The following is a 26117-nucleotide window of genomic DNA, read 5'->3' on the forward strand; positions in this document are numbered from 1 at the left end:
TTTTTGTTAGTGGCATGCAACATTTTCCCTGAGCAAAACTGTCTCCCATTTCTTCAGTATGTTGAAATACTTTTCTTCAAATGCCAGGAAAATTCAGCCATTTTGTAAGCCCTTATTGTCCTTTTAGTATTGTATGTAGATGGTCTCCTATCACTATTTCTTCTGCAGATATTAATTAAATCATGGCATCATAATATTTTTAAAATGTTTCTTTCTTTCTGTGCATAGCTTACCTCTACTTATCTTCCAGAAAGGAAATAATCCTTTGGAGTTTCTTCTTCTCTTATGGAGAGAAGGGCATGACAGATCAGAAAACAGAAAGTATCTGCTGGACTCTGGAATTATAATTCTAAAAGCTTATACCTATTAGGGAGATTGTGCCAGTTATATCTGAGGTTAAAAATAATCTTTGAGACACAGAAATTTTTTCTGAGAAGAACTCATGTGAATAAAAAAAGCATTCACGAGAATAGAAAATTAGATGGGAATTGTAGCATGATGCATCATGTTTTCCTGAATGAACATCTGGGGACACATTAGAGTTGTGAAGTCTGATAACAAAGCAGTCTCTACCCACTGGGTTAGAGACCCAGGGAGATAATAATACTGTGGGGAAAGGAATGGTTGCATTCATGCTTGGTTGCATGACTGTAACAATATGAGGCTATTAACAGCTTCCATGCCTAAATGAACACCGGAGGGGAACAGGTCCTCCCCTGCCCAGCACACTCGTAGCCTTGGATCTACATGTGCTTCTAGGATTCAGTAACAGCTCAGGGAAAGGGGGAATACAGCACAAAAAAACCCAAGATTGTATTTTTTCTTTCCAGGTGGAATATGGATTCAAAACATAAACGAAGTTTAGCTACAATTATAATTATGTCTGAAATCAATCTCTTTCTCTCACAAACTGTGAGCCTCTTGAAAACACAAGCTGCATCTTAATCATTTTTGTATTCCATTATCTGAGTTCATCAATAAATGATTGATGAATAAATAAGTAATGAATGGATGCACATTATGCTATAAATTAGGAGGAAGAAACATTATTTAAACTTTAAACCTCAAAGTTTGAACACAGATAAGTTCATTGATCAGAAGTAATAAACTAATTATTAATTATTAGTTGAGAAACAGATTTGTCTTACATGGTGTTTCATGGCCTACATTATCTGGAAACACCTTAAGAGGTTTCTACATGTCATTTATGAGTCATTCTAGGAAAGCTATTCTTTTGAATATGTAGTTGACAACTTCATCACTTGGTTTCCAGTCATGTAATGAAATAAAGTACTCAGGATATTCTGAATCATTTTTTCTGACAATGCTTTAGAGAAATTGCTAAAGAAACTTAGAAAAGACTAAAAATATTTGCATGTAAAAAGGAGATTGATAGATGTAGAGAAATATATCTATTCTAAATTAGCCATATTTTTAGAATTATGGTTTGACTACAAGGCATTGATAAAAAGAATATTTTAATTTTTTATAACTTAACTAAGAGTCTCAAAAACCTCAAAGAGAATGAAAGTTTCAGATATTTGATGGTCCCTAGAAGTTTAGAAGGATAATTATTAAAACATATTTTCACTTAAAATAGCTATTGGAGTTCATAATTTAAGCAGTGTTATAAATTATAATCTAATTTTTTTTTTTTTGGTTCTAAACTAAATTCTCACCCTATTAGAGGATTGAACCAGAACAATCTCAAATATACTTGAGATTGTTTTATAGGATGTCTATTCCCACAGTGATTCATAGTAATTTCAGTACTACATGTGAAGAGCCATTGTCCTTGTAAGAATTGGGGCTCTGCTGTAACTATTTGGGGCATTTTGTTTTAACTTGGCCTCTGGAAAAGAATATTCAACTGTTATTTTTCTTCCTTAATAGTTTGAGGTTATGTATAGGATAAACTGGCCTATTTAAAGCAAAAAGAACATAAACAATAGCAGCTCTACTTTGCTGAAACTCTGCCTTTATTCATATTTTAAGGAGTAAGTGTTCTTATTCTTTGTCTTACTTGGTCACACTTATGTTAATAATTATTATTTATAAAAAGTTAAAAGATGTTTATAATGAGATGAAAAAATTCTTAAAGCTTTCCTTCTGATATTGTTTACCTAGGGAAAAAAAAACAAACTAGAACTGTATGCAATATGAATTAAATTAATTGAAATAAACTTTATTTGAAACTATGATTTATAGCAGAGAGATTTTGCTTAATTAATGAATTATAGCCACAGATTCTAAGAAAAAAAATTAATAGATTATTTTTATTACAATCTAAATGTATTAAAATCTACTACTCTCTCAGGATTCTGTAAGGCTCCATGATGATGAAGAAAGAAATCACAGCTATAGCCCATAGCTTCAAACAGTTTACTCCGTGGTGACAATATGAATATGAAACATTAGTGAAGAATATTAAACAGAACATAATTAACCTCTAAGTTACCTGATACAGATAATATAAATATTGACTGGGAAGGTTTAAATCAATGCAATGAAACGGTAGACAAGATAAGATTTGAGGCAAGCTTTGAAAGATGGATAGCATTAAAACAAACAGAAAGAAAAGGCACTGTAGGTCAAGATGATGAAAGATTAAAAAGAGTGGGTCAGGTAAGAATATGGTTGATTTAAGATACAGTGAGGTGAGAATATCAGCTTAACACAGGGAAAGTACAGTATATTTATGGAGAGCTTTTAAAAGTATACAAAGAAGTTTTGATTTAAAAAGTTAAACAGAAAAATGGCAACTAATTCTAAATTGTTTAATAGCTTAATGGGAATAATGATGATGTTGATAAATTTGATCATATATTAACATAGGGAAGGGGTCGGGAGACTTTTTGGCTGAAAGAGCCATGAACGTCACATATTTTATTTTTTTTAATTTTTTTTTTCATTTTTCTGAAGCTGGAAACAGGGAGAGACAGTCAGACAGACTCCCGCATGTGCCCGACCGGGATCCACCCGGCACGCCCACCAGGGGCGACGCTCTGCCCACCAGGGGGCGATGCTCTGCCCATCCTGGGCATCGCCATGTTGCGACCAGAGCCACTCTAGCGCCTGGGGCAGAGGCCACAGAGCCATCCCCAGCACCCGGGCCATTTTTGCTCCAATGGAGCCTTGGCTGAGGGAAGGGAAGAAAGAGACAGAGAGGAAAGCGCGGCGGAGGAGTGGAGAAGCAAATGGGTGCTTCTCCTGTGTGCCCTGGCCGGGAATCGAACCCGGGTCCTTCGCACGCTAGGCCGACACTCTACCGCTGAGCCAACCGGCCAGGGCCAACACCACATATATTAAAATGTAATTCCATGAGAGCCATACAACAATCCGTGTACATTACGCATTATCCAATAGAAATTTGGTGCTGTCCCGGAAGACAGCTGTGATTGGCTCTAGCCACCCGCAACCATGAACATGAGTGGTAGGAAATGAATGGATTATAATACATTTTAATGTTTTATATTTTTAACGTTATTTTTTTTATTAAAGATTTGTCTGCAAGCCAGATGTAGCCATCAAAAGAGCCACATCTGGCTCATGAGCCATAGGTTCCCGACCCCTGATATAGAACATTTGTACTACCTGCCAAGCATAATTCTATGGTTTCACATATATCATCTCATATAATCCTCGTAGCATTTTCTCATTAGTATATTATCATTTTAATTTTAAAAAGGATGCAATAGAAATTGTTTTAGGTTATAGAAAATCTAAGTGTCAGATTAGAGATTTAGCACCAGAAGTGTCTAGCGACTAAATATATATAGTAGTCAGAGTTCTTATTGAAAACACAGACAATGTTAAATAGCAGGGAACAAATTTAGCAGAATGCACAAAAGTTTCACATTAATTTTCATAATAAATCTCCAAAGTGTGCATTATTATTACCTCCACTTTGCAGATGATGGCATTGAGTTTCAGAAATGCTAAATAAATGGTCAAGAATTTGTATCTATGAAGTAGAGGAGGAAAATTTCAAACAAGTTTTATTTGTCTCCTTAACATATTAACAACACAAATGGTCACACTTTTAACTCTTTTAAACTGATTCATGCAGATTAGTTAATTCGAATCTCACTAAATTTTAGGGATAACTAGGGCATGTATTATTAAGACTCTTTGATCTTAGATTGAAAAATACTGCATTATATCACTTATTTGTAGAATCTTAAAAAAAAACAGACTCATAGAAATACGTAGAACAGTGGTTGCGAGAGACTGGTGGTTCAAAGATATCAGGAGAAGCTGGTAAAAGGGTATCAATTACAGCAGTGGTCCCCAACCCCCGGGCCGCAGTCTGGTACCGATCCATGGACCATTTGGTACCAGTCCTCAGGGAAAGAATAAATAACTTACATTATTTCTGTTTTATTTATATTTAAATCTGAACAATGTTTTATTTTTTAAAAATGACCAGATTTCCTCTGTTACATCTGTCTAACACTCACTCTTGATGTTTGTTTTGTAAGTTCGACAATTATATTTAAAAATACCACAGTTTTTACGCCGGTAGCATAATTTTATTTTGTGTATTTATCTGTCCCACCTTAAAGGCCTGTCCATGAAAATATTTTCTGACATTAAACCGGTCTGTGGCCCAAAAAAGGTTGGGGACCACTGAGTTACAGGACAAATAAGATCTGAAGACCAATTTTATACCATGGGAACTATAGTTGATATCACTATATGATATAATTTAAATTTGCTAGGAAAGCAGACCTTAAATGTTCTCACAAAAAATAAATATATAATGTTAATAAGTGAGGTGATGGATGTATTAATTAACTCACAATGTAGATGTTTATCAAACCATCACATGTACAGTTTACATATCACAATGTTATTTGTTAATTATATCTCAATGAAACTAAAAAATTAAAATATAAGAAAAACAATTGTTCCAAAATTATTGTCAAAAGTACAATGGGAAATGTAAATCAAATATTCTTCCATTGAATATGCATGAAGCTTAAACTACGCTAACAGACTGACATAAATTGACATGAGTGATGTATATGCTTACATATTGCTGACAAGGATAACACTTTTTTCTATGCAATGTTGTAATTACACTGTTTCTTATACTTGAGGAAACTCACCCTGGCCATGACTGCTAGCTATCGAATCTATAATATGTCCCGAGTGATACATGTGCAAAACCAAAGAGGAAGTGTGTGCACTACCAGAGGAAGAGGAGGGGGCTTTGGCTGCTTCTACCTTTTGGGTCATTTAAATATACCAGGTCCCTCAGAATTTTAATACTACTCCTTGCTTTACTACAATCAGAATATTTTAGTACAATAATTTCAAATACTAAAAGCTTTTTTTCCATTTCCTTCATGATACATATTCTCAAAATACCTATAAAGGTGAGGACAGATTCAAAGAGCATTCATAGACAAGTTACTTCTTCAATCTTCTTACTTCGGTTTAAAGAAAAGTTCTCAAGTCTGCTTTAAAAGTAGACAAATATATTACTTGAGAGAAGAGTTTTATGTTTGTTGTACATTTTCTAATTTCTTAACATCTTGCATTTCCGCCATTCAGCTTGTTTTGGAATTACAACTTTAATTTACTTGATACTCTTGAAATATGCATGTAATGTAATAAATACAATAGATGACTCCAATTGTAAATCTTCCAGTTGCATTTTTTAAAATAATGCCTACTTCGAAATATGTTTAATTTAATTAAAATATTTTACTCTTTAGAAGATGCATATGTAGGAGGTGAGGAGATGTCAAAGTTATAAGTTTGGTGAAAATATATCCTTTTCCCTGAATTAGTTTTCCATATCATATTGTATTCATAAATTAAGATATTGCTGATCAAGAATTTTAACTGGCAGTGCAGTTATCTATCTATTTCTGAGAATATACTTCTTTTCCTAAACTTTGGTTTGAAAACTCACTGAGAGTTTCACTTCACATCCACCACAGCCTGAGACTCCATGATTACTTTGGAGGTGTGGGAGAAGCAATTTGAGGAAGTGTTATTCTGACCAAACTTCATCTCATTTGATTTCGACAAGTTTGAAAACATTTTTCATCTCTGTGGATTTCAAGCTATTGGATTTGATTTGTATTTTCAAGCAGAGCTTTGGAGAGCTTTGTTTTCAAAACCTGAAGAAAAATCAAGCCCACCAGACTCTGAAAATCAACAGTAGACATAATAAAATCCTTCATTCAATGCCTCCCCATAGCCTTCAAGATAAAATTCCGGCTCCTCAGTATGGCCAGAAAGTTCTCCCTTTATAACTTAGAAGCACTCAGTTCCTCCCAGCCCTGAACAAAGCCATCATCCCTGCCATACACGATGACTTACGGTTCCCAAGTGCACAAAGCTCTCTCCAGCCTGTGGACCTGTGCAGGTTTCACTCCCACTTTCAGTGCATTCTTTCTCCAACTGGCTTCCTCCCATCAACAGCTCCATTTCTCTGGGGAAATAAATTAACGTCAATAAGGCCCCTGTATGCTTGAGTGCTGTAGCAAGGAACTCCAAGATAGTCACATATAAATCAGGCTGCAGAAAAAAATGGGCCCACCTCCTAACATTAAATCGGAACTTACTCTTTCCAGAAATCTATGTGATCTTGGGGTATTGTCTCATCAGTTCACACTGACAAGAGCTGTGTTTACTTTAAGTCTTAAATTGATATCATTTGGCATAATTGGTACTCATTTCACATAAGCTTGAGTACTTCAGAAGGTTGGACATGAAGAACATTGGAAAAAAGCTCTAAATAAAAGTAAAAAGCCTCAAATGGTAATGTAACCATTTAATTGGGTCAGAACAATTATCTTATTAGATTAATTCCTCTCCTCCAATACTGATGGATAAAGAAGAGGTTATATTGTGGCATTTTTGTTTGTCTTGTTTTGTTGGATGGGTGGGCAGAGGAAGAAGACAACCCAATTAGACTATAAGAGCTAACATTTTAACATTTAGTGTGGTTGAGACAGAATGGCATGCAGGAAGGGCAGTACTGAACTTTGAACATTTCATTAATGGATTGATTTGAGGGAGGTGAAGGTAGGTGGAATGAATGAAGATGACGTTCATATTTCTTGCTTGAGCAGATAGGCGAAGGCAGAGTCATTTCCTGAAGTGTTAAAGATTGGGGTGCAACTTAGAAATTAGAGGAGAGAAGAGACTGCAAAAACCGAATGTGAGTTCAACCATGGTGAACAGTGAATATTCAGTAAGCAGAAGGAAACAGTTCATAAAACAAATCACCTTTCTCTAGTGCTTTATGAGAGCAATGCAAATATCAAAAATACTCATGGAAATATAGCTCAATGGAAATCAAGAATTCATTTTCTTCACGAGTTACAACCTCCTCATTATTATGCCAGTAAATTATTTCACTAATATTTGGTAAACTGACTTTTAACATAATTCTCATACCTCATATATGAATATTCATATGATCTGGGAATATATAGCATCAATTTAGATCTAGTAATTATAAATATAGCTTCAGAAAGTATCTATTAGCAAAACCTATTGTGTCTCTAAGGGTTTTGGCAAATTGTTCCCAATGGTGCTTTTAAAATGGTGTTATGTCTTCGCATGCAGCATGTTAGATATAATGTAGTAGTTGCTAGTAAAATCGAGTTGAGAAAACACAGAGAAACTGATAAAAGAGAATCTTGAAATCAAAGTGACACACAGGATTTGGAATCTTAAATTTAACTGAAGTAAAAATTATGTATGAAGATTTTTACATATTATTTTTATCCAACTAAGCAGAAGATTCTTTTAATACTCAGTGAATACATGTAAAAACAGCATAATCGATAACAAAAGTCTTAATAGATGAAACAGAGTACTGAATAGAAATGTGTCTATGCAGAGGAATAAATATATTTCTTTGTAGCTCAAGTATAAAAAAAATTTTTTATTAATGACAAACATTGAAAGTCATCTAAAGATCCCTGTAATAATTTCTAATAATCTGCTCAGTGAACAAATTTGTTGCTTCCTGAGCCCATTCACTGTCCTTTATATTTGGATTGGGTCTCAGTACCACTGTCTATATTTTTAAAATTCTACAAAATCATGTATAAGCAACATAAGTCAATCTTATTGCAAGTATATTTATAAAAATGCAATATAACAATGATTTTCAACAAGTGCACCAGAAGAATTTTTAAAACATACAATATCTGACTATTTAGTCAGGGGTGCTGAACTATTTTCCCTCAGATTGTAAAAAATTAAAAAAAGAAAAAAAAAACACAACAGCTAATTAACTGTCTTGTGTGAATGAATCAAAATTATACCTGTTATTTTAGTCAGATTGGCCAAAATTTATTTTTTGGTATGCTGCAGAATTTTTTTTTTTTTTGTATTTTTCTGAAGTTGGAAACGGGGAGGCAGTCAGACAGACTCCCACATGTGCCCGACCAGGATCCACCCGGCACACCCACCAGGGGGCAATGCTCTGCCCATCTGGGACGTTGCTCTGTTGCAACCAGAGCCATTCTAGCACCTGAGGCAGAGGCCATAAAGCCATCCTCAGCGTCCGGACCAACTTTGCTCCAATGGAGCCTTGGTTGTGGGAGGGGAAGAGAGAGACAGAGAGGAAGGAGAGGGGGAGGAGTGGAGAAGCAGATGGGCACTTCTCCTGTGTGCCCTGGCCGGGAATCGAACCCGGGACTCCCGCACGCCAAGCTGACGCTCTACCACTGAGCCAACCAGCCAGGGCCGCAGAATTTTAATAATTAGTTTTTGTGTGCCATGAGATGAATAAGGTTAAGATTGCTATAATATCTGATGAATAATCAATAATTCCAGTGTTCCTCCCCTTCAAGAAGAATCATTTCTTATAAAACCAACAATGGAGGCACTAGTTGTTTGGGGCATGTGGTCGGGAGAGGTTGTTAGTTTTGTTTTCTCCCTATCAGTTAATTTGACTTGCCAGAACTGAATGTGTTAGACTTAATGTAGAAAGTAATTATTCATCAGATAGAAAGAAAGGCACCTTTTCTGGCACTCAGGGCACTCATGGAATTCAAATCTTTTTTAAAAGAAAAAAAATTCTTTATAGCTTTGCAAGAATGGTTTAAATCCCATGACTTATCTGAGTCCCAGAGAATTCCTCTTCTTTTTCTAGATAGAATCATTGTAGATGTTAAGTATTTATTTGTTGTGCAGACGAATGAGTAAACAAATGGATACAGGGCTTTTGCTCTTCCCACAACAATGTCTAGGTTCAATACATCCTTTGTGACTGTTAACAGAAGAGTTAGGTTATGTCACTCCAATGGCTCAAAACCCTCCAATATTTCCCACCCAATGCTTAATAAATCCCAATTACCCTTACCTACAAGGCTTAAAAAGACTGAATTCTCATTTCTCCTCCAACTTTACCTCCTTCTATCCTTTGCTCTCCTTACTCTATCTCACAACCCTCGTTAATCATACCCAACCCCCCCAAACATATTCCAGATGAGGACCTTTGTGTTATGATTGCTGTACTCTTGACCAAAATGTCATTCAGTTGCCAACTGCAAGGCATTTGTATAAATGCCAGCTTATCAATGAAACATTCACTGACTATAAATAAAAAGCATGTCCTTTAGCACACTGTCTCCATTCTCCACTTTTTCTCCATAGTATTTACCACCATTTAGCACCTCACACATTTACTTATTTATCTTAACTGATATTCTGTCTCCACAGACTACAATGTCTGCATACCGCAAGAGGGTAGGGTTTTGTTTCTTTAATAGAACCCATGCTTGGAGCAGCAGCACATAGTAGGCATGCAGTAAATATTTTTAAATGAGTGAATTGAGCCAGGTATCCTAGAAGTTTTTGGGTTTTGTTTGTTTGGTTGGTTGGTTGTTTGTTTTAACAGAGACAAAGTCAGAGAGAGGGACAGATAGAGACAGACAGGAAGGGAGAGAGACAAGAAACATCAATTTTTCGTTGTGGCACCTTAGGTTGCTCATTGATTGCTTTCTTATATGTGTCTTGATGGGGTGGCTGCAGCAGAGCAAGTGACTCCTTGCTCCAGCCAACAACCTTGGGGCTCAAGCCAGCAACCTTGGGAACATGTCTATGATCCCACACTCAAGCCAGAGAACCTGTACTTAAGCTGGTGAATGCACGTTCAAGCCAGATGAGCCTGTGCTCAAGCCAGAGACCTCTGGATTTCAAACCTGGGTCCTCTGCATCCCAGTCCAATGTTCTATTCACTGCACCACCACCTGGTCAGGCCCTAAAAGCTTTTAATACTTGAGCAATTTTTTTTTTTTGTAAATGAATCCCGGAGATATATAGTTATTTTGATTAAAGCAATAAATACTTTACAAAAACATTACCCAAGGATATTCCTTCTGGGAACACTTCATTTTCAGCCAAATAAATCAGCAAAATGAATCATGACTAGGAGAGTCAATGGTCAACTATATCTCACATCTACTAATGAAGTGTATTAAAAGTTTGAGCATAGACTCTAAAAGTTTTCAATCTTTGAGGAAAACTTTCATTATTTTCAAACTAGTAAGTAGTCATCATAAAGTGCCTGCAACTTCAGCACTGGGCTTTGCTATGTATGATAATCCCTGTCTCATTACAGTAGTTATCCGCATTCCACTCCTCTGAAATAATAAAAGGGAAATCCATATGACACCGAGGTTTGCTTTGATAGCAGCTGATATTTTGATTGCTACCGACTTCCACACCGAACAGCAAAATGGTGGCATTGAAGGACACGTAATGATCTATCAGGATGGCATGGCTAAGAAGAAACAAATAAGAACATTTTGAAACAATAGACTCTTCTTGATGTTTTAATATCTTATGTGTGGTGAGCCATCTTTATAATTAGTGCTCAATATGGCCCACAGATGACCTGATGATGAAATGTCTCTGCATTCTTTTCAGAGCCTGTCAGTGAAATAGATTAACAAAAGCATGAGTGACACTTATAAATTAGTTTGGTAAACTTCCAAGCATACCAAATTAAATAAGTTTTTGCCTTGTTTGATTTATAAAAGATTGCTTGGCCTTTACAGGAGCCAAAAGGAGAAACTTTTATTGCAAAATGTATTCTATAAGAATTGCTATGGAAGACAAAATTTTTCTTATTTCCCAAGCCTTACAGCTTTCTTGAAATTATTAGCTTAATTAGCTTTTAAGGTTCATTATATGTCCATTGGACTCAGATTTATCACAAATCAACCAATGTGCCAAAGGGGTTTAGGGCTTCAGTTGAAAAAAAATTAGTAGGTCTTTGATTCTTTGCCATTATCCTATCCTAATAAAAAAGCATTACTTATTTAATGGCTTGACTCACTCAGGAAATAGTTATTATGCACCATTAGTCAGAGATTGTTCCATGTTTTTTGTTATTTGGGAGCTTATTCTCTAGATGCCAAATAGCAAAAACAATACAGATAACTGAGAAGTCCATAAGGCATGAACAGCCTGTGGGGAAAGCTCAGAGGATGCTATGATTCTCACTGGCCAGGAGAAGGAGAAGATGACCATGGCTTCAGTTCTGACTCAAATTCATGGAGGAAAAAGAGTTCTGAAAGCTCTCACCCTTGAAGACAGAGTGATTTTTTTTGTCATTTGGATGATATGAATAATCAAAAAGGACAATTCAAGAGCATCCAGTGATAAGGAGATGCTAGGTAAAAGACCAAGTGACATGTATGTGTATGTGTATGTGTATGTGTATGTGTATGTGTATGTGTACGTGTGTGCATGTGTCTATTTAGCTGTGGCATCTTTTGTGTTTCCAAATGCCCAGTATATGAATGTACAAGCATGCCAATAACTATTGGCATATTGGTCATTGCTGCCTAGTTGCAATGTGACAATATGACCAGGCATCACCCACTAATCATATAACATATGCACAGTAGTGCTAATTGACATAGGTGGGTAGCATGAATCTGTACCAAGAGGAAAGATGATATTAGATCCAGGACATGTGGCCAGCTAAATGCTATTTTCAACCATAAAAAATAATAGTTTCAGACTGATATGGCCTCATTTACAACTTATCCCAACCAAACATCAGTGTCACCAACCTAAATACTTTTTCTATGATTTTATCAATAAGACTGGAGAAGCCATCCTCAGTGAACATCTCTCAGCTTGATGCTTTGTCAAATATATATATCTCTTGATCTTATTTCACTAACTTTAACTTATATGTCTATTTTAGGAATAAACACGTGAGTTTTCATCTCCAGGAAACCTCAAACCTAGATCTCTGCATGATCATAGCAAGATAAACAAAGACAAAGATACATATCTTTATCTTTAAAAATGTCTTCTAAAACTGTACATAGTACCTCTTAAAGAATTTTTTAATCAAAAGGAAAAAAATGTATTTTGCTAGAAGAATGTGGGAGTCATTGAATTATATAATATTTATAATATTGAAATAAAAAAATATTGTTAATAATCACCAAAGACCTCTACAATTTATATATACAAATTTATTTATTTTACTTAATGAATTTATTGGAATGACATTGGTTAATAAAATAATATAGGTTTAAGGTATACAATTATATAATACATCATCTGTGTTTTATATTGTGTGTTCAACACCCCAAGTCAAGTTTCCTTTCATCATCATTTATTTCTCTTTTACCCTCTTCTACCTCTTCTCACCCCCTTTTGCTCTGGTAATCACTATACTGTTGTCTTTATTTATGAGTTTGTTTGTTTTTTCTTAATTATTTTACTTTTTTTTTAAGTGAGAGGCAGGAGGCAGAGACAGACTCCACATGCTCCCTGACAGGAATCTACCTGGCAAGCCTACTGGGGGCAATGTTCTGCCCATCTGGGGCCACTATTCCATTGCTCAACCAAGCTATTTCAGCACCTGAGGTGAGGCCACAGAGCCCTTCTCAGCACCCGAGTCCAACTTTGCTCCATTCGAACCATAGATGCAGAAGGAAAAGAGGGGAGGAGGAGATGAGGAGTATAGAAGCAGATGGTTGCTTCTCTTGTGTGCCCTGACCAGGAATCAAATCCAGCCCTTCCATACCCTGGGGCAATACTTTACCACTGAGCCAACCAGCCAAGGCTATTTCACCTTTTTTGACCCATCATCCTAACCCCAATCTTCTCTGACAGCTGCCAGTCTGTTCACTGTATCTATAAGTCTATCTCTATTTTGCTTTTTAGTTCATTTTGTTCATTAGATTCCACATATGAGTGAAATCATATGGTACTTGTTTTTCTCTGACTGGCTTATTTCATTTAGCATAATCCTCTTCAGTTCCAATCATACTGTCGCACAGGGTAAGATTCCCTTCCTTTTTTTGGATGAGTAGTATTCCATTATGTAAACGTATCACAGCTTTTTTATCTACTCATCTACAAATCTCCATCATAAATACAATATATTGACACTGTTGGCACACTATTGGGAAATATATGGGGATGAAGTGTTTACGGTTTATATTTCTAGTATGTGATTCAAGAGACATGGAAACAACAGGGACGGCAAATGGTTTTATCCTGAGTCATTATACCTCTCCTTTGATAGTGCTGCCCAAATACTGAACTAAAAAGAATTCAAATGTAATGTTTGGAATCACTTAAAATGCATGAAACAATTTAGGAGCAATCATAGTGTTACAGATGTAAAATATTTGCCATCCCTGGCACTGAACTATTTAAAATAATAACTTCAGTTCACTATAAAAAAAATAACCACTCTTAACATGGTAAGGATAGCTAACAGAAATAAGAAGAGAATAGTTAAGTCCCTGCTCTGTTTTTTGAGAGAAAAGCCTAGCATTGTCCCAAGTCTTATGGTTTGATTTGCTAATATCTGGTCACTTTGCTCTGATCTGCCAGGAATTCACATTAATGGAGATAAAACAGGAATTAACATCTTAGATTATTGTTAAGAACAAGATATTAATTTTATGCATACAGATGGTCAATAGACATATGAAAAGATGCTCAACATCACTAATCATCAGAGAAATGCTAATTAAAACCACAAGGAGATATCACCTCACATCTGTCAGAATGGCTTTCATCAGTAAATCAACAAACAACAAGTGATGGCGAGGATGTGGAGAAAAAAGAATCCTCATGTACTGTTGGCAGGAGTGAAAATTGTTGCAGTTAATGTGGCAAGCAGTATGGGGTTACCTCAAAAAATTAAAAATGGCCTGACCAGGTAGTGGTACAGTGGATAGCATGTCACACTGTGGCACAGAAGACCTAGGGTCAAAACCCCAAGGTCGCCAGCTTGAGTGCTGGGCTCATCAGCTTAAGCATGGGCTCACCAGCTTGAGCACGGGATCATAGACATGGCTCATGATCACAAGATTGAGCCTAAAGTTCCCTGGACCAAGGGAACTTGAAGCCCAAGTTTGCTGGCTTGAGCCCTAGGTATCTGGCTTGAGCAAGTGGTCATTTGCTCTGTTGTAGCACCCTAGTCAAGGCGCATAAGAAAACAATCAATGAACAACTAAGGTGCCGCAAAGAAGACTTGATGTTTCTCATCTCTCTCCCTTTCTATCTGTTTCTCTCTCTATCTCTGGCAAAAAAAAAAAAAAAAATTAAAAATGGAACAGCCTTATGACCTAGCTATTCCACTTATGGGAATATACCCAAAGATACCTGAAACACTAATTTCAAAGAATATATGCACCCCTATCTTCTTTGCAGCATTATTCACAACAGCCAAGATTTGGAAGAAGCCCAATTGTCTAACAGTAGATGAATGGATAAAAAAACATTTATTTATACAATAACATACTACTCGGCTATAAAAAAGAATATCTTACCATTTGCAACAGCATAGTCGAACTTGGAGAGCATTATGCTAGGTGAAATGAGCCAGTCAGAGAAAAACAAGTACCATATGATTTCATGTATATATGAAATCTAATGACTAAAATGAACTAACCAGCAAAATAGACAGACTCATAGATAGAGCAAGCTGACAGGGGCTAAGGGTGGTAGTTGGGGGGCATGGGGTATGTGTGTGGATGGAATGAGCAAAAAAGAAAAAAGAAAAAATACTCATGGACACAAACAACAGTGTGGTGACTGTGGGGGAGAGGGGGTGTAGGGGGAAGTGGAGAAGTTTATAGGGGGATATATTGTGATGGAAGGAGACTTGACTTGGGGTGGTGAACACACAATACAGTGTACAGATGATGTATTGTGGAATCGTGCACCTGGCAACTCTATAATTTTGTTAACCAGTGTCACCCCAATAAATTCAATAAAAAGGAGAAAAAAAAAGAAACGAGAAAGGAAATGGTGCTCCCATATTCATTATTCCTAGGAGAAACTATTCTAAATAACAGAATGCTAAGTAAAAGTTGGTTTGTACAAAATGTCATACAAGATCACCCTGGTATTGTCAGAACAGTTATTTTTATTGAAGACCTGCCACCTATCAGCAACACTAACGTGTTTGATTAAATTTACATTGATATAATAAATACTGCCCTACATGCTTGGCCTTTCTATCATAAGTTACAAGGTGGGAATGAAGATGTGGCAAAATCGAAGTAGCACTGCAGCTACACTCATGACAACAGAATCAACAGTCTGCCAGAAACACGTTCAAGTACCTTTCAAAAGCCAGGTGAGGTAGCATTATCAGCCTGACCTCATAACAGCAACAAAATGGCTAAAATATTGCAAGAATCAAAAATGTGACATAAAGGCACCAAAACCACAACAGATGACCAGTTAGTAATTAGGCATGGGTCTGTGCTGAGAAAGAATTACATTTGTTTTCCTTTAAAAATGCTAAGAATATAAGCATTTCATTTCTGTCCTTGACTACAATGAGAATACAGTTGTTTGATTTGTGTAGAGACGGGCGGGAGCAGCACAGAAAGAGAAAGGTGGTCATTAGTAGAGAGATACTGTTATTATTTTACTGACTAAATTCTATCTTACACTTTAATTATATTTTTAAAAGAGTTGCCCTTCATCTCCCCCGCCCGCCCATACGTCCTTGTTCTTTGTCTTTGTCTATAAAGGTAGAAAGAGATGAGAAGAAAAAAATATCAGGAGGAAGGGAAAAGAACAAGAAGATCATTTGTAATTAATGTTATTACAAATGTCATTTGGAGAATCTTAGTCTCAATTTTGTCATATGTAAGATGAAAAAAAATAAAAAAGATGTTACCAGTTATAATTTTGATATATACTAGCTGGATTGTATAAGTATTTAATAAATAATTAACAAGAAAGAGTTTTGTAACTTGTTAAATGCTATGAAAGCATCAGCTTTTAAGCGATTGAATTGTTAAAATGGAAAAAAAAACAAAGTAATAAAATTAAACAGGTAGGTTGCAGCAATTACTGGTACAGAAAAATAGAAGTGGGCTAGTCGTTGGCCTGGCATGCAGAAGTCCCAGGTTCGATTCCCGGCCAGGGCACACAGGAGAAGTGCCCATCTGCCTCTCCCCCCTCTCTGTCTCTCTCTTCCCCTCCCGCAGCCGAGGCTCCATTGGAGCAAAGAAGGCCCGGGCGCTGGGGATGGCTCCTTGGCCTCTGCCCCAGGCACTAGAGTGGCTCTGGTCACGGCAGAGCGACGCCCCGGAGGGGCAGAGCATAGCCCCCTGGTGGGCAGAGCATCGCCCCCTGGTGGGCAGAGCGTGCCGGGTGGATCCTGGTCAGGCGCATGCGGGAGTCTGTCTGTCTCTCCCTGTTTCTAGCTTCAGAAAAATAAAAAAAAAAAAAAAAAAAAAAAAAAAAAAAAAAAAGTAGGCTAGTAAATAATATACAATCTTCAACATCAGTCTCCTTTATAATAGATGAACAAAACCTGTTTTTATACAAATAGCTGATATTAACATCCAAGTCTCTACTAAATATTTAAAATGCACTGTGAATAATTTTTTTTTAATTTTAAGACTTTATTGATTATATTTTAGAGAGAAAAAAGGATAGACACAGAAATAGAGAGAGCGACAGACAGAAACACTGATTTGCTGTTCCACTTATTTATACATTTGTGAGTTGATTCGTGTATGTGTCCTGACTGGGGATTGAACCCACCAGAACCTGCAACCTTGACATATCAGGAGGATTCTCTAACCAACTGAGCACCTGAGGATTCATGAATAGATTTTAAATAAGAGCTTTGTGCATGTCCTCTGGCATTAGGCATGAGGTAAGGTTCTGGAGAACTTTAGGATACCACTAGATTTGGGGAAATAAAACTCATAAATGAATCCAAGTTGCTCTCAAGTGTTTTCATGGAAAAAACATCTATGATGTAATGGTTACATCTTATTTTTTATTTCTGGACAGAAACAGAAAAGTATTAACTCAGAAAGAGTACAAAATCAAGAACACATTTTATTAACAGCAGAAAGAGAAATAAAATCTTCAGATAGAATGGCTAACCATGGTAATTGAAAGTTTTTTTTAAGTTTTCCAACCTTTTTGCTTTTTAATATAATATTTGTTTTCATTCATTTCTGAGTATAACCCATTTCTTCCAAAATAGTGCACTTTCCTTGTCCTGAATTTTCTTTACTTTCATTTGGAGGTGAAGGGGGATAAGGCTGACTGTAATTCGGGGTGATGTTGCCAATGTGTCCTAGTATTGAACAAACTTTTCAAGGGATTCTAGATACTGCAAGGAGGAGTTTGTTTCAAATCCATGGTGCTAAAGAAATGGGATAAAACATCCCCAAACCCCATCTATGCCTAATGTGAGCTTCCTCTCCAAACACACTACTGACCAAAGCAAATCAATCACAGCTTGCAGGAGACCACAGGACCGGAGGGCAGTGGCCCTCCCCCAGGAGGAACGGACAGAGGGAGCACGCATACATCTACCAGAAAACAACAGGGAGCCCTTCTTGCACATGGTTAACGGTGTAAGTGCACAAACCCACAAAAAATAGGACGTAGGGCTGAGGATGTTATTTACACACCTGTCCTGAGCCAGTGTCGACCTTGGTTTAATGTTTGTTTGTTGTCTTTTTAATGTTTATTTTACTGATTTGTTTTCAAGAGAGAGAGGCTGGAACACCGATCTCTTCCTGTATGTGCTCTGACTAGGAAATTGAAGCGGCAACCTCTGCACTTTGGGATGATGCTAACCAACTGAGCTACCTAGCCAGGGCCAGACCTGGGTTTAATATCATGAAACTTGCTGGAATTTTCTCACAACACAGGTTGAGTTAGAATCTCTCCTTTCTCCCAAGGAAGAGCCTGCTTAGCTCCTTAACCCAAAGATTCCCTTGGTGTAGCCAGTGAGGTCACCCTTGGTCTCCTGCTCCAACTTGTCCTCAAGGGGTGGGAAAGCCATATGGTGGAGGCCAGCTCAAAGAACAGAGGCTTGTATAGGATGGGCTGGAATCCTGGCGGCAAGTGCAAGGTCGTGAAAGTGACTCTACCTTCCAATTAAAATACCATTAGAAGTAGAAAGGAATGTTTTCATTTTCACCAGCTTGCAGCCATACTAATGATGTTCAGAAATAAAAAAACCCCATCAAAACCAATTACATAATTATTGATAATATTTTTGAGCAAATTAGCTGTATCTAGAATATTGTTAGAGTTGATATTTTTAATATTTAGTATTCTTTCTAAAATGTTTTAAAGTAGCCTGACCAGTTGGTGATGCAGTGGATAGAGCATTCATTGACTTGGGAAGCTGAGGTCCCAGGTTCAAAACCCCAAGGTCACTGGCTTGAGCACAGTCTCATCTGGCTTGAGCTCCAAGTTCACCAGTGTGATCCCATAGTCGCTGGATTGAGCCTAAAGGTCACTGGCTGGAGCAAGGGATCACTGGTGTGTCTGGGGCCCCCCGGTTAAGGCACATATGAGAAAGCAAACAATGAACAACTAAAATTCCACAACTATGAGTTGATGCCTCTTATCTCTCTCCCTTCCTGTCTTTCTGTCTCTCACTAAAAAAAAAAATGTTTTAAAGTATATCTAATTCCATGTATTCTGTTAAGTAAAATTAAGATGCCATTTTAATTGTTACTGTTTTACACTTAGTGATATCTAGCATCAGAAATTTTAGAAAGACTTTCCTTTAACAAATATACAGTCTGCATCCAACCAACATTTACTGCATGTGCTGTATGCCAGGCCCTGCTCTGCTGCAGGAGTGAACAGGAGAGACCTAGTCCCTACGGTCATGGACTTTGTAGTCTTGTGGAGGAAGAAGGCAAGTAAACAAATTAATGAATAATCAGTAACAAATACAAAGCAGTGAGAGCAATAAGGAAGAAAGAAAGGGCCTGGAATTTAATTAGACCAGGTGGTTGGGGAGGGCTCCCAGAATGATGCTACAACAAGCTGTGAATGACAAGAAAAGCCCTGAGATTCCAGAGAAAACGAATAACTACTGTACTCTGTAAAATGAAGTACTTCTTCGGAGTGAGCTGGGGTGTTCTGTGTCTGTGTTGGAGTCCAAAGCATGATGTGAAAATCAGGGAAGACAAAAAAACAGGATCCAGAAGGAGCCACAATATCTGCTTATTACCATGGCAGCAGCTGCCCTAATTTTACATACATCCTAGAAATATGGAGCTTTTATGAGCTTGGTAATTCTTTTAGCAGAAACAAGTCCTGTGATTTGCAAACAGAAAGTACAGAGTTCCAATCAAATGGAGAAGTTCAAGTTTATATGAAAAGGAAATAAAAAATTTTAAGGAGAAAAAAACAGTAATCAAATACCCAATAAAGGTTCATAGGGGCTCCAAGATCAAAGGGGATGATGTGGCTGAAATCAAACAGATAATTGAAATATGTGTAGGTCCTGGAGTCATGAGGAGAGGTCTTAAGGACAGTTCCAAATCCAGGAATTTATGATTGTCTTGCAATTCTGAAGAACATACACATTCCAAATATGCTGTCCTATTTTCTTCAGAGACGAACTTGTATCTGTCAGAACATTTGTTCTCAGTTTGAGCTTATAAAACTTTTTTCTATAAAAAGAAGCCTAATATTCATGAGTGAGAACCCACTTTTTATTTTGGGTACAGAAGTTATAATCAGCTTCTACTCCTGAAAACCACATGACTCTCTAAATATGCCAAGCTTTCTATACTGATTTGGGAATATGAATAAGTCCTACAGTGAAGTGTTAGAGAAGATAAGACTAAAATTAAGTAGGAATAAAAGTCTTGGAAAAAGGTAAAGAAAATGACTTTCTGTTGATATCAAAGGCAAGCAAAAAATCTCTAAATTTAAAATCTCTGGTTCTCACCTCCATTATTATTCATTGGTAGAATATATCCCTTACCTTCTCCCAATCTTAGGCATCAGTAACCCTGGTAACTCTTTTATCAAATTAACTATAAATGGTAACTTTTACCATTATTAATCATTAAATTTGAACATTTAAAATCATTAATATGATCAGAAAATTGTTCACATTTCTTATCCAAATGAGTACCTTCCCATTTGAATTCTTAAGAATTTCTGTGTACTCTGAAGGATCTGAATACATAAGATGTAAGGCAAAGTTAGATAAAAAACACTATCATTTGGTTTTAAAATAAAAAAATCAAAGGTGGAATGAACACAATATTGGCACATAGCTCACAAAAACATACTGAAAATCATTTGTAAATTCCTGTGAATGCCTGTGTGTAATAGACATTGCTCTTTGAAGTTATTTGCTCAGTAGTTCTATCTATTTTCAATAATAGAAAATTGGCACATGGTTAATTCATTTGTGTAAGAAGTGATGAAGACCTAAAATGGGGCACAGGCATTGTGATTATTTTAAGTATGTGTGTGTGTGTGTGTGTGTGTGTGTGTGTGTGTGTGTGTATATATATATATATATATATATATATATATATATATATGTATTTTAAAGTGGCAATTCTGGTTTCTATGGTGATTTATGAATTACTTCCACTTGGTAGATATGTTAAATTTCCCAGGATAGTGAAAGATCATTTTAACCTAGGAAACAGTAATTTATTACACAGATACTTGTTAACTGCTGTAGTAATTCTTAAAATGGATCATTTTTCCATCTGCTACTGAGAACCTTGGCATCACTAAGTATTTGCAGTCAAATGCCATACCTGTATTTTGAAAACAGTATTAAACATCAACATCCTTAAGTATAAAATGACAGGGTGATTTGTTTTGTGACCAGGAATATGATAATTGCAGTTTAGCATGAGTAATTCTTATATGCATCTATAAATGAAGTGTGGACAAAAATATTTTTTAGGGAATTTTGCATTTTTGTATATTAATTGCCTGTGTTTTCAAGGATGACTGATGCATTATAACTCAAACTTCAAATGCCCTTCAAATTAACAGCCTGTATATGAATTTAAATCCTTACAAAGTAATAACATTAGAAAGCTCTACTTATTACGTATTTTGAGGGTACCTACAAATATTTATCTCTTTTTTTTATATTAAATTTAGTCAATTGGTCATTTAACTTTTAAATGCATCTAGAACATTTATTTTTTGAAAAACACAAACCACAGCTTGTGTTAATGGGTAAAATTTCAGGAATAAGGAAGAAAAATATAATTTTAAAATGCTATTCAAAAGCATATAAGAAAATTCACATCCTCAAAATCAAGCATTTGTAGCAAAACAAATAAAAATAAGTGTCCCCTACTTTCAGCAACCAACACGCCTCAGGATTTATGTTGTGGCAAGGAGACCTTCTCAGCACACTGGTTCAGTCTTGATTATTTACATGAAAATGAATAATCAAGGCCAACAAAGTCCACTTCATTTTAAATATTAAAATAATCCTTTTTCAAGTCTCCTGATATTTCTTGGCTAACTAAATCAAGAAAGAAAATTTTTTTAAATATTTTTGATAGTTTTTCTTTACTTGTTTTTGTAATTTCATTCCCATTTCCAGACAAAATCAGGAGTGCTAAAAATAACCAGTGTGACTAATTCTCAATTACCTGGAATAAAGAGAAGGCAAATGGGGACCCAGCGTGATGGAATAAATTACATCCACTGATAGTCCCAAAATCCAATCTGAACCATTACTTTCAACCTCTTTCTTATTAACAAATAAAATTGGACCTCTCTAAGTTCCATTTCCTCTTCCTTCAGCTGAAAAATCCTTTGATGGAGGTGCAGGCCTGAAAATCAACACCCCAAAGATTGGTAAGAGGGGACGAAAACGGAGCAAGAAACACAGACCATTTACACCTTTGATGCTTCACTCCAAATAAATAAAACTAGAAAGAATAACTAAATTGCCTGAACATTATTACATAATTTCAAAGTATTGTTTCACTCAAGGTAGAGTCAGCTTTCAAATGAGCACTAAAATCGAGGACTAATAGTCCTTCCAATTTTAAAAGTACATGACTTTGTCTATGATTATAATACAGCATTGTATCTCCATCAATGGACAGCAAAATAATTTTTTACAATCCAGTACAGCTAGTGCTCGACTTACAACCACAATTGGTTCTGGCAGACCGACCGTAACACGATTTGGTTGTAAGTTGAGTAGGCTATATGTGCAGTACTGTGAAATGATGTTATAAAAATCTTTAAGTCATATTTTATCATAATTTTCTTTGTTAATTTTATGCCATTTGTAGCATCTCTACACCATTTTGTTTCTTATTTTTACATTTGTCAGGTTTAAGTAAAACACTGCATTACCAGTACAACTGGTTTACTATTTGCAAAGACAGTTGCCTCTGGTAGACATCTTGGGAGGGGTTTGATGAAAAATATGCAAGATACAAAACACAAATTGCTGTACCGAGTCTGGGATAACAGTTGAAATGGTGCACGTGGAGATGGTAGTGCTGCTGGAAGCTGGTCCGCACTGGCATACGCCCAGCTGGGCAATGCTTGTACTGCCAGACACGGAGCAGTCGTGGCTAGTGATTGTGGTCATAAAGTCAAATGGTCGTAAGTTGCATAGGTCATAAGTCTATCAGTATTTGTAGTAAAAATGCACATTGTTTGCTTAAAATATAAATTATTAATAGTTTGAGGAAATGTGGATTTGTGCACAGAAGTTTGATCTAGAAATTATGAAATCTGGTTCATGATTAACCTTTGGATTACCTTGTGCAAATCATTTAATTTGGCCAGTTTCCTCAACTGTGTAACAAAGAAAATGAGGATGTTGAGAACTACATGATCTCCAAATACCATTCTAGATTTAATTTTTTTTAAAGAGAAGACACTTATTTATTTATTTAATTTTATTTATTCATTTTTAGAGAGGAGAGGGAGAGACAGAGAGAGAGAGAGGAGAGAGAGACAGAAAGAGAGAAGGGGGAGGAGCTGGAAGCATCAACTCCCATATGTGATTTGACCAGGCAAGCCCTGGGTTTCGAACCGGCAACCTCAGCATTTCCAGGTCGACGCTTTATCCACTGTGCCACCACAGGTCAGGCTAGATTTAATTTTTTTAACAAAGTAATTTTTTAACAAAGTAATATTAGATGTAAGTGACATTTTTTAGAGAAAAGCATAATTTATTGGGTTAATAATCTGCTAGAGATCTTTATTATATATGAGTATTCTTCTGTCTTAAAATTAGGTGGTAACTAGATAGAAGAATATGTTGTAAAGCAAATATAGCAAAATAATAATTATGAAATCTAGTGTCGTATATATCTATATTCACTGTATAAAATTTTCAACTTTTCTATTCAAATTTTTTATAATAAAATTTAAAAACTAAAGATCAGAATTCTATGAGAAATTCTCTCCAAATAAATTTAAGTTAATACATATTTGAAAATAATTAAATATTGCATGATTTCATTATCTCTGACCATATCAATTTTGAGTTTATGGGACTACTAGAAGTTTTATTCATTGCTGGTGGGAATGTGAAATGATACAACTATTTAGGAAACAATTTGGCACTCTCTAAAAAATTAAGACATATAATTATAATTAATATCAATTGTTTCTCTGCTATATATTTATCCAAGAAATTAAAAAATGTGGTTTAGACAAGAAAGGGTATTGATAGCAGCTTAATACTTAAGAGCCAAACATAAGAACTCAAATGTCTATCAACATGTGATAGTTTATCCAAAAGAATAAACAGCAGTAAAAAGGAATGGAATATTGATATGTGTAGCAATATAAATGAACTTCAAAATCCTTATGCTGAGTGAAAAACGCCAGGCAAATGTACATTCTATGCTTGCAGTATTCAAACTAATCTACAGTGAGGAAAAGACTGCCAGTGGTTGCTAGGGGACAGGATAGGGAGAAGGAAGAATGGATTACAAAAGAGCATGGGAACATTCTTGAAGATGATAGAAATACTTGTTACTTCTATTGTGAGACGGTTTCTTGAATGGATGATATGTTGAAAATTGATGAGTTTAAATATGACCAGTTTAGTTTACTTCGACTATACTTCAATAAAGTTACAAATAATGGCACGAGTTGGGCATGCCAAGCATTCTTCAACACACAAACAGAAATACTGTTAGAAGCACTATAAAGTAACATGAAGAATATTATAATTTAAAAATTATATGTTCAGTGCTTTCCTTGTGCAGAATGCTTTTAACAGGTACCAATTCTAAGCAACCTTTACCAACATGCGTCTTCTCAGACATGCTCGCTTTGTGGGTGTGATTTTGGTTGTGCAGTCTGTGCAGCCACAGAGTGTTCCGTGCTTAGTTTAATGCTCTGCTGTTGCCATCTTGAAGTTCTTAATAATTTTGAAACAAAGGGCCTCTCATTAGCAATTTCTACTGTATCCAAAAAATTATGTAGCCAGTCCAATCCCAAATCATGAAATTTTTATAGAGGCATTTAATAGAATCAACATTCTTGGCAATAACAAGTGAATCTGTTTTCAAAGCATCTCTATATGTGTTTTGGAAATTCTACAAAGAATAAGATATGGAAAATTAGATTGTGCAGTGTGGAGTTTAAGTAACATTAGAGGGATAGAATATTTACAGTCTCAAAGCTGTACAGTCTCAAAGCTAAACAAAGGTTTTCCTGACCAAACCAAGAAATAACAAGCACTAGAGCTCCAAATAGTTAATGAGAAACTCTCAGCAGGTCAAATTTTCTTCTTTTTAAAACTTTTTATATCAGGATGTAAATTCTACCTATCATTCCCCTGATGTGTGGTTGGTAGTTACCACTGCTAAGAGTTGTTAGGGGGTCGATGATACACATGCTTGCTATGGGGCTTTGCAGAGACAAACATGTTAAACCATCCCCCAGAGATGTTTTTTGTACCAAAATGACTAAAACAGCCATGCTCTGTACTAAAACTTCCAAGCAGAAGTGGAAACAGAGACTGATTGTAAGGATACTGACATGATTCAATCCCCTCTACCGCCTTTTATTTTTTACCAACAGACATGATGAATATCAACAAACTGATCCTGTACTATCAACAGAGAAGCTGATTAATAATGTATCTCCCCTTGGTAGCTTGCTAAGATTTCTTTGTAAAACAAAAGATCACCTTCTCTGGTTCCTCTCCTACTTTAAAAGCTTTAGGTTTTTGCATTATTGCTGAGTAGAGGCCAAGAGTGAGTCCTTGCCTTATCTACACAGACACTGACAAGAAAAACAAACCTTGTGTCACTTGCTTGATGTCTTATAGCTAGATCCAGCTGCCATTAAGAGTCTGTTTATAAAAAAAATGTTCTAAGACTTTGCTGAGCTATGAAACGCCTTCTTCATCACAGGAAATATACAGACAATAAAAATTCAGGAGTTGAAAGCAAAAAGACAGAGGTGTTCACATTAATAACTATGAATTGGGCTTGCAGTAAGGGTGGATTTATAATAATAGGCATCATACTTCATATTTCAGCCTGTAGGCAGATTGTTCATATTATTGATTAAACTACCGTAAACACACTAGTTTAGAGTCAGAACTTGAAGAATATATGGCTGCAACAAGTCAACAAGCACAGTAGATTATTACCTAAGGGTAATGTCAAGTGGCCTGGGGCATTCCAACAAAATGAATTTTATGTCTTAAATATTGACAACCTGTTCTATCCATGATACAAAGATGACCTTGAGCTGACTATTCATTGGTCGACTAGCTGAGGAACATCCAGTGATGGTATTCATCCGATTTGCACTGGTTTGGCAGAATCGATACCTAATTTTTTGTTGAATTTGATGAACTGGTTGTTAAAATG

This window comes from Saccopteryx leptura, chromosome 4 (assembly GCF_036850995.1).
Source record: "Saccopteryx leptura isolate mSacLep1 chromosome 4, mSacLep1_pri_phased_curated, whole genome shotgun sequence".
NCBI classification, from domain to species: Eukaryota; Metazoa; Chordata; class Mammalia; order Chiroptera; family Emballonuridae; genus Saccopteryx; species Saccopteryx leptura.